The 17,369-nt window shown below is 37.6% G+C and overlaps 1 protein-coding gene and 1 pseudogene across 2 annotated transcripts in view; one reads left to right on the top strand and one right to left on the bottom strand.

The window, feature by feature from the left end:
• LOC146405189 (olfactory receptor 1165-like) overlaps positions 1–17,369 on the bottom strand; it is a 458,625-nt gene that overhangs the window by 253,439 nt on the left and 187,817 nt on the right. The gene's annotated exons all lie outside the window — the stretch shown is intronic.
• LOC146405207 (olfactory receptor 4C46-like) lies at positions 1,528–4,707 on the top strand (annotated as a pseudogene). The gene is made up of 2 exons (XR_014836593.1): positions 1,528–1,608; positions 3,669–4,707. The product of XR_014836593.1 is annotated as an olfactory receptor 4C46-like (transcript).

Consider the following 17,369-nt stretch of genomic DNA (forward strand, 5'->3'; position numbering starts at 1 on the left):
GCATCCTGAAGGACACTATGTCTGTTTCCTAACCCACTGAGCTAGAAAGGGAACTAAGGAGCTCTTGTTTTCATTTTTTTAATTAATTAATTTATTAATTCATTAATTTATTTATTTTTGCTCTTTTTTTTTTCTAAGCCTGCACCTGCAACACATGGAGGTTCCCAGGCCAGGGGTACCATCCTAGCTGTAGCCACTGGCATATACCACAGCCACAGCAACAAAGGATCCAAGCCGCATCTGTGACCCACACTGCAGCTCATGGCAAAGCCCGATCCTTAACCCACTGAGTGAGGCCAAGAATCGAACCTGCAACCTCATGGTTCCTAGTCAGAATCATTAACGACTGAGCCATAATGGGAACTCCTGCTTTGTTTTGTTTTTTTCTTAATTACAAATTTTAAAAGAACATGAAAAGAAACACCCTCCCCCCAAAAAAATTTACCTATAATGACAGTTAAAAAAAATGGTCAATGTAGTTATTCATCACGGATAGCAAACTAAATACTCCATAATTTATCACTGAATATCTCCTAGAATGACGAAAAGTAAAATGCCAACAAAGGAACCAGAATGTCCCTTGTGTTTGAATTTAGAATAGCTTCATGCGTTTAGATATTATTCCACATATTTAATGTTGCCTAATGTGCCATACTGACCATCACCAAAGCACCAGAGATAAAATTGAAATTGTTTTAGAACTGTTCTTTTCTTCCAAGGGCCTCTGGTGAATGTGAAAAAGAGGTTCTGAATGTGAGTACTTTTAAATCTCTGTCATTAGTTTTACACCCTCACTGCTCTAGCTCTCATGGAATAAATAGTAAGTTTCCTAGAAAAGGTTGTCATATTCAAAGAAGACAGAATCCTCTTTCTGCCATGAGGGCACAGGTTAACCACATCCGAGATCCTCACACTGGAACTATGCCATCCTTGCTACGCACATGACATTCAAGTTGCTCAGATACCCAGATTCACACAGAGAAAGGGGACTCACAGGGTTTGTTTCCAAGGGCAGGGAATACAATTCCCTACAGAAGATTATGGGCTCTTCCAACCTGCCTCTCCAGAATACCTGCTTCGAAGACAAAGCCTTTCCATCAAAGAAGGTAATTAATTCCTGGGAGAGAAAATAGCAGCTCTAAGGAAAAGGGCCTCGAACTTTTGTGGAAACCTCTTTAAGGATCCATGCAGGGCATGGGAACATGTCTTCTGTTTCTGTGTTTCTTTACACATCCACAGCACGATGCATCAAGGATGGAATGGCGTATTTCGATGTGTTTCTACCACGCATTCTGCCTCCTGCTTATAGCACCAGAGCCATCCATCAAAGCTCATTGCTCCGTGGTGAACCAAAGGAATCCATTCTAAACTCCACTCCCAGGTTTTCTGTGCAAACCATTTGAGGCGCTAGGCTAGAAGCATATTTTTAGACTGTTAAAATGACTTACTTATCTATTGTCGATGTGATAAGGAGTTATCTGAAGACTCTCTTTCCTCTTGTGCCAGGTCTTTGATGTTGAAAGGTACTTATCCCAAAAGGAGGTCATTGTGAAGATGGATTAGTTTTGAGCCCTCTCAAATATCATTAATATCACCCAAGACCAGAAGGTAAGGTTCTCAGTAGTGCTGATGCTGATTACAGATTGTCACTTTACATATATAATGATTCTGATTTTTCAACATTTTTCAAGTTCATAGTAATGCCTTATATCTTTCCCCACTCTTCAAGAGAAAGTTGTTGAACATCATTAATCTACCCTAACAAATGAAAAATTCAAGATTATTAAATGTATTTGTAGGACCCAGCTCTCTATACCAGATATCTTTCTTTGGCCAAGAGACCCATTTGAAACAATTCAGATGAATCATGAGAATGTATGCAAAATTTAAACACACCTCACACACACACAAAGGTATAAAGGAGACTATTAAGCGATATACATCACAGACTATTTAGTCCTACAGGAAGATCTTTTCCTGAGATCCACTGTTATGCATACGATGTCTCCTGTAGCTCTTTTAAAGGAAAACTGCAGGTGAATCCTCCACATTTGTTTCATGGTAAATGCTTTTCTGTATTATTGTTGAATATGGCCATTCTTCCTACGCTTATATTCATAGAGAGTCAGAAAAACAAGTGAAGGTTCTTTGTCTACGGCATGTAGTGCATATGTTCATATGTTTCCCCAATCAAAACCCATTATAGCTGAGTGCACATGAATATTCTCGCTTGATATTAGAGGAAACAAAATTGTATGGGGCCAACCAATGTACCTCAGATCAAGGAGCTGAGAGTGGGGAAATAATTTTTTAATCTGAGTTTTATTTCTGGTTCTCAAACCAATATACTCAACCACTGGCATCATAAATTCAACACTTTTCAGGAGTATCTGTGGATTCATGATTAGTACAGAATCTTGGGAGGAAAGATCCCAGGATGAGGGAAAAACTAAATGAAAACAGACATTTGGTGAAAGCAGAACCACACAGTTATCCAATACTGGAAATTCCAATATGTTTAACCGTGTGTATATGTCTGAGTCTATGTGTATGTGTATTAATATGTCTGTCAAAGAAATGGATTCATATATATTTGCCTCCAAAGGAGTATTTTAGTACCATATCTATTAAGGCTGCATCAAAAGGAGTTGACAAGTTGAATAGTATTTAATTTAACCTAACACTACTGGACACAGTTAAAGAATTTGGAGGAAAAATAAAGATAATATGTATAATCTGAACTATCCTTACATCTGTCATTTATTAGCTGCTTGATTTTGTTGAGATTCTTTTAACTTCTCTCTGCTTCTGCTCCCTAGTGTGTAACATACATACAAAGATGATAGTGGTGATCATCTCATAATTTTGTAATGAGGATTAACCAAATGTCTTGAAGAACAAAAAAACACTTAGAGTGCAATCATTACTACATTAAGCCAATTAAAATGAATTTTATTGCAGTACAGTTGATTTAAATTACACTTTAGTTAATATTATCATGTGTATTCCCATTAACAATAGGCTCTAAAATTCTTTTAATTGATTTTTCCCATTATACCAGGTTTACAGTGTTCTGTCAATTGTCTACTGTACAGTATCTAAAATTATTTACAGTGATCAACATGGATGGAAAAATACCATGCATATGTCCCTATAATGCCATTCCCATAGCAAACAATTATTAAAACCATCTTCATCAGCTAGTATAAAATTCTTGGATTGAAGACACATGGTTTACCACTTTGCTTAGAGCAGACTCTGTCTCCTGTACCATGTTCATCACCTTCCCATTATCAATGGCTTCTTAAATTTAATTACATACTTAAAGTTAATTTTCTGGCCTCTGTCCCGATGCTGAGTCTCTGCCAACTTCATCCAAGTCATACAAAATGCTTCACTAGACTTGTACATAAGATTCACTCACTCTCAGTTCCCTCATTACGTCTTCCACTTCCAGTAATATTCTCCTACTGACACTCTCATACTCATTTTCTCACAAACAAAGACTTAATAACCTTCAAGGAATCAAACAAGTTTTTTTTATCTGAAGGAAAAGCTTATAAGAATTTAGAATCCAGTAAAATATAGGCATTTGATATTTATTTGATGGAGAGCATTAATTAAGGTAAGATGTAGCTAAAAAAAATAAAAGCACTTTTTTTTTTCAGGTATTGTGGTTGACAGTAACATGAACTACATGGAGACTAGGAACAATGTAACAGAGTTCCTTCTACTGGGACTCACGCAGAATCCACAGATGCAGAAAGTCATATTTGTGGTGTTTTTGCTCATCTACACTGTCTCTCTGGGAGGAAATGTGCTCACCGTGGTCACCATCACTACCAGCCCATTAATTGGGTGCCCCATGTACTATTTCCTGGCTCATCTCTCTTTCATCGATGCTTGCTATTCCTGTGTGGATACACCTAAACTGGTGGTAGACTCACTCTATGACAAGAAAACAACCACTTTCCATGGATGCATGATGCAAATCTTTGGGGAACATTTATTTGGAGGGGCTGATATCATCCTGCTGACGGTGATGGCCTATGACCGCTATGTGGCCATCTGCAAGCCCTTGTACTATGTAACCATCATGAATCGGAGGCTATGTGGCCTGCTGGTGGGAGTGTCATGGCTGGGAGGCTTTCTCCATGGATTCATTCAGATCCTCTTCATCTTCAGATTGCCCTTCTGTGGCCCTAATGTCATAGATCACTTTGGGTGTGACCTGATTCCTCTGCTTAATCTGGCCTGCACTGATACCCATACTCTAGGGTTCTTTGTTGCTGCCAACAGTGGATTCATCTGTCTATTAAACTTCCTACGCTTGCTTGGCTCTTATGCGGTCATCCTTTAACCCTTAGGTCCCAAAGCCTGGAGGCCAGATGAAAAGCCCTCTCTACTGTGTCTCCCACATCACAGCAGTTGTCATCTTCTTTGTGCCCTGCATATTTGAGTATGTGCGACCAGCAGTTACTTTACCTGTTGATAAGGCAGTTGCTGTATTCTACAGTATGATAACTCCCATGTTAAATCCCTTAATCTATACCTTGAGAAATGCACAGCTGAAAAATGCCATTAGGAAACTCTTTAGTGTGAAAGCCATTTCAAGTGAAATATAAATGTGCCTAGAGCCCAAATGTGAGTGAATAAGAGGCAAGGGTCATAAGAACATTTGTGTTAGTCTCAGCAAGAGATTAAAAAAAAATAAAACACTACAAATCATAGAGTATGCCAGAAGGGGAATTAAAATGGTGCAAGAAAATGGGGGGGGGGGGAACCTAGACAGGACTATTCTCTTTGTATTTGGAAAATTCCATTTAATTGGGTCATACACTCACTAAGTTAATCAATGTATATGCATTTTAACTTTTATTCTAATTAAACAACATAGGAATTAAAAATATATACTGGTTTTTAGGAATAATCTCTGTAATAATCCAAAGAGTTAGGTAGGCTCTGCTGTTACGCCATTCACAGCTGAGGGAACAAACAGAAATGACTAAGTTCCAAAACAGAAATACTGAAGAACCACTCATCCGAATATTACTGATCGCTCAGACTATGTTCTTAACTGCTGTGATACACTGTCAGGAAAAGATGACAAAAAGGTAACATGATTACAACAGTCACCAGTCATAGAGATGGACTGAGGGACCGTGCTGGACCACATACATATCTAATAAACAAATTACATGTATATCCGCATATGAAGAAATACTTTCCTTTATATTCTTCATATGTATGATATATTGCACTATAGATTCATCTCTGTTAGCATACATACTATTATATAATTGGTTGACTACATATGGCTAAATTCTAATGATTTTATCAGTAAATCTGCCCATGTTTAAATATCATGGTTGATCATGACACATTTTTGATAACATTGTGTTATGTAACTCCTTTAGGAATATAAAAGATACGGCCCATTTTAATCTCTAAAACATGAATAATGAATATTGCATCATGTTTCCAAATTTCCTTCTCCCACTCAGAAGCATTTTGTATTGTCTTTGAGACCATCTTCTGCTAATAATCCACCAGAAAGAGGGATGATTCAAATAAAATAATATTAGGTTGGTTAGGAATTTTATTAAATTCATTAAATTAATATTTTACCAGGAATTTCAAGTTATTAAACAATCATATCAGAGTTCCCACTGTGGAACCATAGGAAAAGAATTTGACTGCTGCAGCTCAGGGTCACTGTGGAGGCACAGGCTCGATCCCCACTCCAGTGGATTAAAGGATCAGGCATTGCCACAGCTGCTGTGGAGGTAACAGCTGTGGCTAAGATTCAATCCCTGGTCCGGGAACTTCCATATGCCATGGTGCCATCATTAAAAAAAGAAAACATATTTAACATTTGCATTTTTATGATGATATGTCTTGGTGTGGGCCTGTTTGGGTTCTGTACAGTAGAAACTTTACAGAATACTGTCTACCCAGCGATAATGGAAACACACAAAAATCATTATATATAAAAAAGGAAAATACTAAACCAGTCATACTCATAAATTCTGTACTCACTTGAACACAACAGTTTGAATAAGTAGAATATTTGTGATTTATCACAATTACCAAATGAGTAAGTACAAAGCGGGAAAATTTTAGTAAAGTATAGAAAAAAAGAAGTTATAGTAGTAGGAAATTCTTTCTACGTTCATCCAAGATTTTAATTATATCTCTTCTGGAAGCACAATTTATATTTGTTAATGCTTAAACTAAGAATAAGAAAAACATTAAACTTGAGTATGTCATTCTACGAAGAAAGAGTTTACCTTGATATTTCCCCTTTTCTTAGCAAGATATCATCACACGATGAATGTGGCCTGTTTTCCCACTATTTCTCTGTTAATCAGTTGGCTCTTTGGTAACATTACATCATGGAAAGCTGTTTTTGACAGATGTAGCTTCACTCATGCAAAATCTGCAACTTCAGACTAAATATATGCCTTTCATTGCTTCGGTCCTTCATTTATTTAGGAACACATACTTTGAGGCTAAGGATTCAAGCAGGCACATCAAAACATGCTGGGGCTTCAGTACTGAATAAAGAAAAAAACCTGAGTGCTGCTTTCACAGAGAGACCCCAATAAGGGAGCCAAAAGTGACTTCACACTATAATAACAGTGAGATATTAAAACACAATGTGTCAACAATGTCTGTTAGGAAGACACACAACACGGACATGGTGGGTCAGAAAAATTTTTCAGGATGAAAAAGACATCAAAATGGGATGCAGTGGATAAAACAGAATCAGAAGAACGAATAGGCATCAGGGAGAGTAACAGTGTTGTTGGGAGATGGAGTATATATCAAAGGTCAACAGGTGAATACAAGAATGCAGAAGTCGAAATAAATTAAATAGCCCTGTGCTTGTTAACTCTTTATTCAAAAGTAATTTCCCAAATGTCCATTGTGTGGCAGGGAACATCCTGGACAATTAGCTCAAAAAGGGACAACAGTACATTATGAAGTTGGAGAGAGAGGAACACAGAAGGTCAAGGAGGGTGTTATAATTGTTTGAAGGTTTAATGCTAAGTACTCTAGGGAAAATTTCCAAGGTACATACTTTTAAACTAGAAAATGATGAAGTCAGTTTTGAGTTTTAGAATGATAATTCTGGCTTCTGTATGGAAACTAAATTGAAGGAAGTATTGAAAGGCAGCAGGAAGGGAGCTGGGAGGTTACTGTAATGATTCAGGTGTAAATGGATGCAGGCTTGAGCTTTGCCAGAGATGATGCAGAATGGGGTGGACACGGCTGTTTCTGGTCAGATCTCGTTCACTGGGCCCCACTGCACCTGGGAATTGCTGCTATGTCTCTGGGCTGCTGACACCCCACAGCCCCATTCTTTCTGGACACCTGGGGCATATGGAAGTTGCCAGGCTAAAGGTGGTCAAATCAGAGCTTCAGCTGCCAGCCCATGCCACAACAATCCTGGATGCAAGTCGCATTCAGGACCTACCTACAGCTTAATTATAGCAACTACAGATAATTACCCCACTGAGAAAGGCCAGCCATTGAACCTGCATCCTCATGGACACTATTTCACTTTCTTAACACACTGAGCTAGAACGGGAACTAAGGAATTCTTATTTTGAACTTTTACAAAGAACATGAAAAGAAACTACCTGCCCTCTGCCAAATATACCTAAATCACTACTTTAAAAAAAATGTTCATTACTAGTCAAGAGGGAAAGGAAACTAAAAATTCAACATTTTATCATTGCAAATCTCCCAGAACGAATAAAAGTAAATAATACAAAGGGACCAGAATGTAGAACTTTATTTGCATTTGAACTCTGAATGAGTCTTCCTGTGTTTAAATATCATTCCACAAGTTTAATGTTTTTTAATGTCCCATACTGACCATCACAAGAGTACAAGGTATAACTTACTGAGAATATTTGAGAATTCCTTTTTTCTTCCACAGGCCTCTGGTAAATGGGAAAAACAGGTTCTGAATGTGAGTACTTTTCAATCCCTGTCATTAGATTTACACACTCACTGCTCTACACCTCAAGCAATGAACACTAGGTCTCTAGGAAAAGGGTTTCATATTGATAAGAAGACAGATTTCTCTCTCTGCCACGAGGGCACAGGTTAACCACATCAGAGATCCTCACACTGGAACTATGCCATCCTTGCTGTGCACATGACATTCAAGTTTCTCAGATACCCAGGTTCACACAGAGAAAGGGGACTCACAGGTTTTGTTTCCAAGGGCAGGGAATACAATTCCCCACACAAAAATGTGTGCTCTTCCAACCTGGCTCTCCAGAATACCTGCTTCGAAGACAAAGCCTTTCCATCAAAGAAGGTAATTAACTCCTGGGAGAGAAAGTAGCAGCTCTAAGGAAAAGGGCCTTGACCTTTACTGGATACCTCTTAAATACTCAGGCATTGCATGGAGAAAACACTTTTTGTTCTTGCGGTTTGCACATCGAGAGCAGGATGCATCAAGGATGGAATGACTCATTTCAATGTGTTTCTACCACACATTCTGCCTCCTGCTTGTAGAACCACAGCCATCCATGCAAGCTCATTTCTCCATGGGGTTCCAAATGAATGCATTCTAAATTCAACTCCCAAGGTTTCTGGGGAAACCATTTGAGGCTTTAGGTGAGAAGGAAATATTGAGACTATTACAATGACTCACTTTTCTATTGTTAATGTGATAATGAATTATCTCTAGAATCTCTTTCCTCTTGTGTCAGGTCTTTCACCTTGAAAGGTACTTATCCCAAAAGGAGGTCATTGTGAAGATGGATCAGTTTTCAACCCTCTCAAATATCATTTAAATCACCCAAGACCAGAAGGTAAGTTTCACAATAGTGCGGATGCTTGCCAAAGATTGTTTATTTACATGTACAATACTCATGATTTTTCAATATTTTTTGCATAGAGGAATAGTGCATTTCACCTTCCTCCATTCTTCAAGACAAAGTTGATAACGATCATTAATCTAATCTACAATAGAAAATACCCAAGATGAAGAAATTCATTTGAAGCATTCAGCTTTCTACACCAGATAGCATTCTTTCTCCAAGAGACACATGTGAAGCAAAGAAGACTAATCATGAAAACGTCAACAAAATTGAAACACACTTCTCACCCAAATGATATAAATGTGAATTTTTTAAGTGATATAAGTCATACACTATTTCCCCCAATAGGAAGGTCTTTTCCTGAGATCCACTGATCTGCATAATATGAGTTTCCTGCAGCTTCTTTCCAATGATGATTCCTCTACAGTTTATTGCATGGGCCTAGGTTTTTCTGTATTATTGCTGAATATAGCCATTCTTCCTACTCCTGCATGCACAGAGAGTCATAGACATAAGTGAAGTTTCTTTGTCTACAGCTCTGTAGTGCATACCTTCATACATGTTTCCTCAATCAATACTCATAATAGCCTGCATGGACAGTATTATCCTCACTTGATATTAGAGGACACAAGGGTGTAAGGTGCCAGGAAATCTACCCCATTTCAGGAAACTGAGAGTGGAGAAAGAATTTTCATACATGATTGCTTTTTATACTTCTCAAACTAACATACGCAACCACTGACACCATCATTTCAATGCTGTTCAGAAGAGTCCGTGGGTTCTTGTTTAGTAGGGAAACTGGAGAGGAAAGATGCTGGGGTGTGGGAGAGACAAAATGAAAGCAGACCTTCAGTGAAAGCAGGACCACATAGTTATTCCAAACTGGAAATTCCAATATGTGGATCTGTGTGTATATGACTGAGTCTGTGTGCATGTGAATTTATATGCTGGTCAATGAAATGGATTCATATATACTTGCCTCTGAAAGAGAATTAACATAACCATAATTATTATGGTCACATCCAAAGGAGTTGACTAGTTCAACAGTGTTTATTTTAACCCAACAATATGGGCCACATTTGAAGAATTTTGATGAAAATAAAAATAAGATGTATAACCTGAACTATTCTTAGATCTGAGCTTTATTAGCTGCTTGACGTTGTTAAGATCGATCCTTAACTTCTCTCTGCTTCTGCTCCCTAGTATGTAAAATAAGTACAAATATGATAGTGGTGATCATCTCATACTTTTGGAATGATGACTAAAGAAATGCCTGGAAAAAAAAACAACTTAGAAAGCAGTAAGCATTCATGAAGCTAATTAAAACTAATGTTATTGAAGGAGAGTCAATGTGCATTAAGGTTTAGCTAATATTATCATGTGCATTATGATCAACATTCATCTCTCAAACTCGTTACCGTGATCAACATGGATGGAATAATACCATGCACATGATTCTATTAGGCCATGCCCATAACAATCAATTATTAAAACCATCTTTATCAGCTCTTTAAACTTATTGGATTGAAGGAACATGGTTTACCACTTTTCTTATACCAGACGCTAGCTCCTGTACCCTCTTCATCACTTCCTCATTACCAAGGTTTTGCTACATTTAATTCCATTGTTTTATTGTTATTTCCCAAAAACAATTGTTTTCCACTGTACAGCAAGGAGGCCTAGTTACACATACACGTATATATACTTTTTTCTCCCATTATCATGCTCTGTTGTAAGCATACAGACATAACTCTCAGTGCTACACAGCACGATCTCATTCTTAATCCATTGCAAAAGCAAGAGTTTGCATACATTTGCCCCAAGCTCCCAATCATTCCCACTCCCTCCCTGCATGTCCAGGCAACCACATGTCTACTCTCCAAGTAGACATTTCTCAGTGGAAAGAAAGGCTCATTTGTGCTATATATTAGGTACCAGATATAAGTGATATCATATGGTATTTGTCTTTCTCTTTCTGACTTACTTCACTCAGTATGAGACTCTCTAGTTCCAACCAAGTGGTCACAAATAGCATTATGTATTTCTTTTTTATGGCTGAGTCATATTCCATTGTGTACATATACCACATCCTCCAATTCCAATCATCTGTCGATGGACATAAGGGTTGATTCCATGTCCTGGCTACTGTGAATAGAGCTGCAATGAACATGCGGGTGCATGGGTATTTTTTAAGGAAAGTTTTGTCTGGATATATGCCTCAGAGTGGGATTGCCTAAAAGTTAATTATCAGGCTTCTGTCCCCTTGCTAAGCCTCAGCCCACTTCATCCAAGTCACATAAATCTCTTCCCTAGACTTGTACACAGATTCCCTTTCTCTCAAGTCTGTCTTCCCCTTCCATTCATGTTCTCCTATTCTTACATAATATTCTCATATGGGCACTCATATTCTCATTTTCTAATACACTCACAGCTGAAGAATCTTTAAGATATCAGACCAAACTTTTATCTCAATGAAAACTTTATAAGAATTTAGAATCCAATAGAATATAGGCATTTGAAATTTATTAGATGGAGGGGCTTAACAAACTCAAGGGTGAGCTTAAAAAAATAAACTTTCTTTACTTTCAGATAATACGGTTAACAATAATGTGAACCACTTGGAAACTAGGAATAATGTAACAGAGTTCATGCTACTGGGCTTCACGCAGAATCCACACATGCAGAAAGTCATATTTGTGGTGTGTTTGCTCATTTACAATGTCTCTCTGAGAGGAAATGTGCTCACCGTGGTCACCACCATTATCAGCCCATTAATCAGGTGCCCCATGTACTTTTTCCTGGCTCATCTCTCTTTCATCGATGCTTGCTATTCCTGTGTGGATACCCCTAAACTGGTGGTAGACTCAATCCATGACAAGAAAACAAGGACTTTCCATGGATGCATAATGCAGATCTTTGGGGAACATTTCTTTGGAGGGGCTGATATCATTCTGCTGTCGGCTATGGCCTATGACCGCTATGTGGCCATCTGCAAACCCTTGTACTATGCAACCATCATGAATCGGCAGCTATGTGGCCTGCTGGTGGGAGTGTCATGGGCAGGAGGCTTTCTCCATGGATTCATTCAGATCCTCTTCATCTTCAGATTGCCCTTCTGTGGCCCTAATGTCATAGATCACTTTATGTGTGACCTGATCCCTTTGCTTGATCTGGCCTGCACTGATACCCACACTCTAGGGTTCTTTGTTGCTGCCAACAGTGGATTCATCTGTCTATTAAACTTCCTACGCTTGCTTGGCTCTTATGCGGTCATCCTTTAACCCTTAGGTCCCAAAGCCTGGAGGCCAGATGAAAAGCCCTCTCTACTGTGTCTCCCACATCACAGCAGTTGTCATCTTCTTTGTGCCCTGCATATTTGAGTACATGCAACCAGTAGTTACTTTACCTATTGATAAAGCAGTTGCTGTCTTCTACACTATGATAACTCCCATGGTAAATTCCTTAATCTATACCTTGAGAAATGCCCAGCTGAAAAATGCCATTAGGAAATTGCTTAGTGTGAAAGCCATTTCAAGTGAAACAAATGTGCCTAGATCCCAAATTTGAGTGAAGAGAGGCAAGGGTCATAAAGAGATTTTTGTTAATCTCAGCAAAATGTCTTATGAGATAAAGAAAAATAAAATCACTACAAAACATAGATTCTGCCAGAAGAGGAAATAAAATGGGTACAAGAAAATGTGATCAACAACAAGAAAAAAAAATCTATCCCAGGACTATTCACTACATTTATGGAAAATTCTACCAAATTTGGGCACAAATCCACTTAATTACTAATGTATATGGATTCAATGATTTTACTTTAATAAAACAAGATAAAGTCAATAAAGATACATACTGGTCTTTAGGAATAATCACTGTAACAATCCAAAGAGTTAGGGAGGTACTGCGGTTATCACCATTAAAACCTCAGTGAAGAAACCAAAATGACCAAGTTCCAAAAGAGAAATACTGAAGAACCAGTCATCAGAATATAACTGATCAGACTATGATCTTAACTGCTCTGATATACTCTCAGAAAATGATGACCAAAGGTACATAATTAGAATAGTCACCAGTCATAGAGATGGACTCTGGGACTCTGCTGGACCATATACATATGTAATAAATTAACTCACTTATTACATGTATATCATCATATGAAGAAATCATTCCCTTTGTATTCTTAATATGCATGATATTAGCACTATATTTTCATATTTGTTAGCATGTATACTATTATATAATTGGTTGATTACATACAACTAAATTCTAATCATTTTATTAGTCAATCTACCCATTTTTAAATATTGTGGTTGATGGTTAGGAATTTTCTGTAACATTGTGTTATGAAACTCCTTTAGGATTATAAAATACAAAGGCCACATAATCTCTAAAGCATGAATAATGAATATTACATCATTTCCAAATTTCCATATATAACTCAGAATCATTTTATATTGTCCTTGTGACCATCTTACACTAATAATCCATCAGAAAGGGATGATTCAAATGAAATGATTATTTGACAGGAATTTCATGTTATTAAATTGATTAAAGTAATATTTTATCATGAATTTCAAAGTATTAACCATATTGGAGTTCCCACTCTAGCACAGTAGGTAAAGAATCTGACTGCTGTGGCTCAGGGGCACTGTGAAGGCACAGGCTCAAGCCCCAGTTCAGTGGGTTAAAGGATCAGGCATCGCCTCAGCTTGCAGTAGAGGTAACAGCTGTGGCTGGGACTCAATCCCTGGTCTGGGAACTGCCATGTACCATAGATGCAGTCAAAATATATAAATAAATAAAGAAATAAATAAATAAATAATCAGTCAACCTCATAAAGTATGTGCCCACTTGAAAACAAGAGTTTGAAAAAGTAGGGTATAGAGGGAACATTCCTGAATATAATCAAAGCCATTTATGATAAACCCACAGCAAATATAATACTCAATGGGGAAAAACTGAAAGCCTTCTCACTCAAATCTGGAACAAGACAGGGATGCCCACTCTCAACACTGTTCTTCAACATAGTATGGAAGTCCTAGCCACAGCAATTAGACAAACAAAAGAAATCAAAGGCATCCATATAGGAAGAGAAGAGATCAAACTGTCACTGTATGCAGATGACATGATACTATACATAGAAAACCCTAAGGACTCAACCCAAAAACTCCTTGAACTGATTAATCAATTCAGCAAAGTAGCAGGATATAAGATTATCCAGAAGTCAGTCGCATTTCTGTATACCAGCAATGAAATATTAGAAAAGGAATACAAAAATATAATACCTTTTAAAATTGCACCTCACAAAATCAAATACCTCGGAATACACCTGACCAAGGAAGTAAAGGACCTATATGCCAAGAACTATAAAACTTTAATCAAAGAAATCAAAGAAGATGTAAAGAAATGGAAAGATATTCCATGTTCCTGGACTGGGAAAATCAATATTGTAAAAATGGCCATCCTACCCAAAGCAATCTACAGATTCCATGCAATCCCAAACAAATTACCCAGGACATTCTTCACAGAACTAGAACAAACAATTCAAACATTTAGATGGAACAACAAAAGACCCAGAATCGCCAAAGCAACCCTGAGAAACAAAAACCAAGCAGGAGGCATAACTCTCCCAGACTTCAAGAAATACTACAAAGCCACAGTCATCAAAACAGTGTGGTACTGGTATCAAAACAGACAGACAGACCAATGGAACAGAATAGAGACTCCGGAAATAAACCCTGACACCTATGGTCAATTCATCTTTGACAAGGGAGGCAAGAACATAAAATGGGGAAAAGAAAGTCTATTCAGCAAGCATTGCTGGGAAACCTGGACAGCTGCATGCAAAGCAATGAAACTAGAACACACCCTCACACCATGCACAAAAATAAACTCCAAATGGCTGAAAGACTTCAATATATGACAGGACACCATCAAACTCCTAGAAGAAAACATAGGCAAAACACTCTCTGACATCAACATCATGAATATTTTCTCAGGTCAGTCTCCCAAAGCAATCGAAATTAGAGCAAAAATAAACCCATGGGACCTCATCAAACTGAAAAGCTTTTGCACAGCAAAGGAAACCCAAAAGAAAACAAAAAGACAACTTACAGAATGGGAGAAAATAGTTTCAAATGATGCAACCGACAAGGGCTTAATCTCTAGAATATATAAACAACTTATACAACCCAACAGCAAAAAAACCAATCAATCAATGGAAAAATGGGCAAAAGACCTGAATAGACATTTCTCCAAAGAAGATATACAGATGGCCAACAAACACATGAAAAAATGCTCAACATCGCTGATTATAAGAGAAATGCAAATCAAAACTACCATGAGATACCACCTCACACCAGTCAGAATGGCCATCATTAATAAATCCACAAATAACAAGTGCTGGAGGGGCTGTGGCAAAAAGGGAACCCTCCTGCACTGTTGGTGGTAATGTAAACTGGTACAGCCACTATGGAGAACAGTTTGGAGATACCTTAGAAATCTATCCATAGAACTAACATATGACCCTGCAATCCCACTCTTGGGCACATATCCGGACAAAACTCTACTTAAAAGAGACACATGCAACCGCATGTTCATTGCAGCACTATTCACAATAGCCAAGACATGGAAACAACCCAAATGTCCATCGACAGATGATTGGATTCAGAAGATGTTGTATATATTCACAATGGAATACTACTCAGCCATAAAAAAGGATGACATAATGCCATTTGCAGCAACATGGATGGAACTAGAGAATCTCATCCTGAGTGAAATGAGCCAGAAAGACATAGACAAATACCATATGATATCACTCATAACTGGAATCTAATGTCCAGCACAAATGAACATCTCCTCAGAAAAGAAAATCATGGACTTGGAGAAAAGACTTGTGGCTGCCTGATGGGAGGGGCAGGGGGAGGGAGTGGGAGGGATCCGGAGCTTGGGCTTATCAGACACAACTTAGAATAGATTTACAAGGAGATCCTGCTGAATAGCATTGAGAACTTTGTCTAGATACTCATGTTGCAACAGAAGAAAGGTTGGGGGAAAAATGTAATTGTAATAAATACATGTAAGGAAAACCTACCCGCCGGCTGTACAGTGGGAAAATAAAAAAAATTAAAAAAAAAGAGTTTGAAAAAGTAGAATAAATTATTGTTTATAATAATTACCAAATGAGTAAACATGAGTATAAATGGGGAAAAATTTAATAAAATTAATTAAAAAGGAGTACGTGAGCCTAGGAAATTCTTTCTACCTTTATCTGATAGTTTATTTATATACTTCTGGGAACCACAACGTGTTTTTCATACTGCTTAAACTAAGAATAAGACAAAAATTGCACCTGAGTGTTTCATTCTATAAAGAAATAGTTTACCTTCATACTCTCCCTGCTCCTGGCAAGACTTCATCGCACCGTGAATGTGGCCTGTTTTTCCTCTATTTCTCTGTTATTCAATTGGCTTTTTCGTAACATTACATCATGAAAAGCTATTTTTGACATATATAGTGTCATGTGTACAAAGTTTGTAATTTCAGAATAAATATATTCCATTCACTACTTCTATCCTTCATTCATTAAACAACACATATTTTCAGTCCAAGGATTCTAGCAGGCACATCGATAGTTCCTGGCCCTTCACCACTGAAGGAAGAAAATCCTGAGTGCTGCTTTCACAGACAGACCCCAACAAGGGGGCAGAACATGACATTACACTGTTATAACCTGTAAGATAATGAAGCATAGGGCATCATCAAAGTCTGTTGGGAAGACACACAACAGAGATATGGTGGGTCATAAAAAAATTTCAGGATGAAAAAAGACATCAAAATGGGATGCAATGTATAAAATACAATCCCCAGAATGAATAGGAATGAGGGAGAGTAACAGTGTTCCTGTGAGATGAAATATATATCAAAGGTCAGCAGGTGAATACAAGAATGAACAAGTCATAATATATTAAATACTCATGTGCTTGTTAAATCAACTATTTATTCAAAAGTTATTTACTGAATGAACATGTGTGCCAGGCAACATGCTGGACACTTAGCTCAAAATGGGAAAATAGTACATTATGAAGTTGGAGAGACAGGAACAACGAAGTTCAAGGAGGGTCTCAAAATTGTTTGAAGGTTTAATACTAAGTACTATGGGAAAATTTCCAGCTTACATAGTATTTAAGTAGACAATTTTGAAGTTAGCTTTGAGTTTTCGAATGATAATTCTAGCTTCTGTGGAAACTAAATTTAAGAAAGCATCACAAGTGGCAGAAGGGAAGCTAGAGCTTGTGAAAAGAAACTCCCTCCACCCCAAATATACCTCAAATACTTTAAAAAAACGTTCAATGATAGCAGTCATGAGGGAAAGCAAATTTAAACCTCAGTAGTTTATCACTGCATACCTCCTAGAAAGACTAAAGGTAAAATAATACAAAGGGACCAGAATGTAAAGCTTTGTTTGTGTTTGAACTTTGAATGTGCGTCTTGTGTTTACGCATCATTCCACATGTTTAATCT

The sequence above is a fragment of the Sus scrofa genome, chromosome 2 (assembly GCF_054392235.1).
Source record: "Sus scrofa isolate SSC_HxYL_T2T_F1_AM1 chromosome 2, Sscrofa_HxYL_maternal_Yorkshire_Landrace_v2.0, whole genome shotgun sequence".
Lineage (NCBI taxonomy): Eukaryota > Metazoa > Chordata > Mammalia > Artiodactyla > Suidae > Sus > Sus scrofa.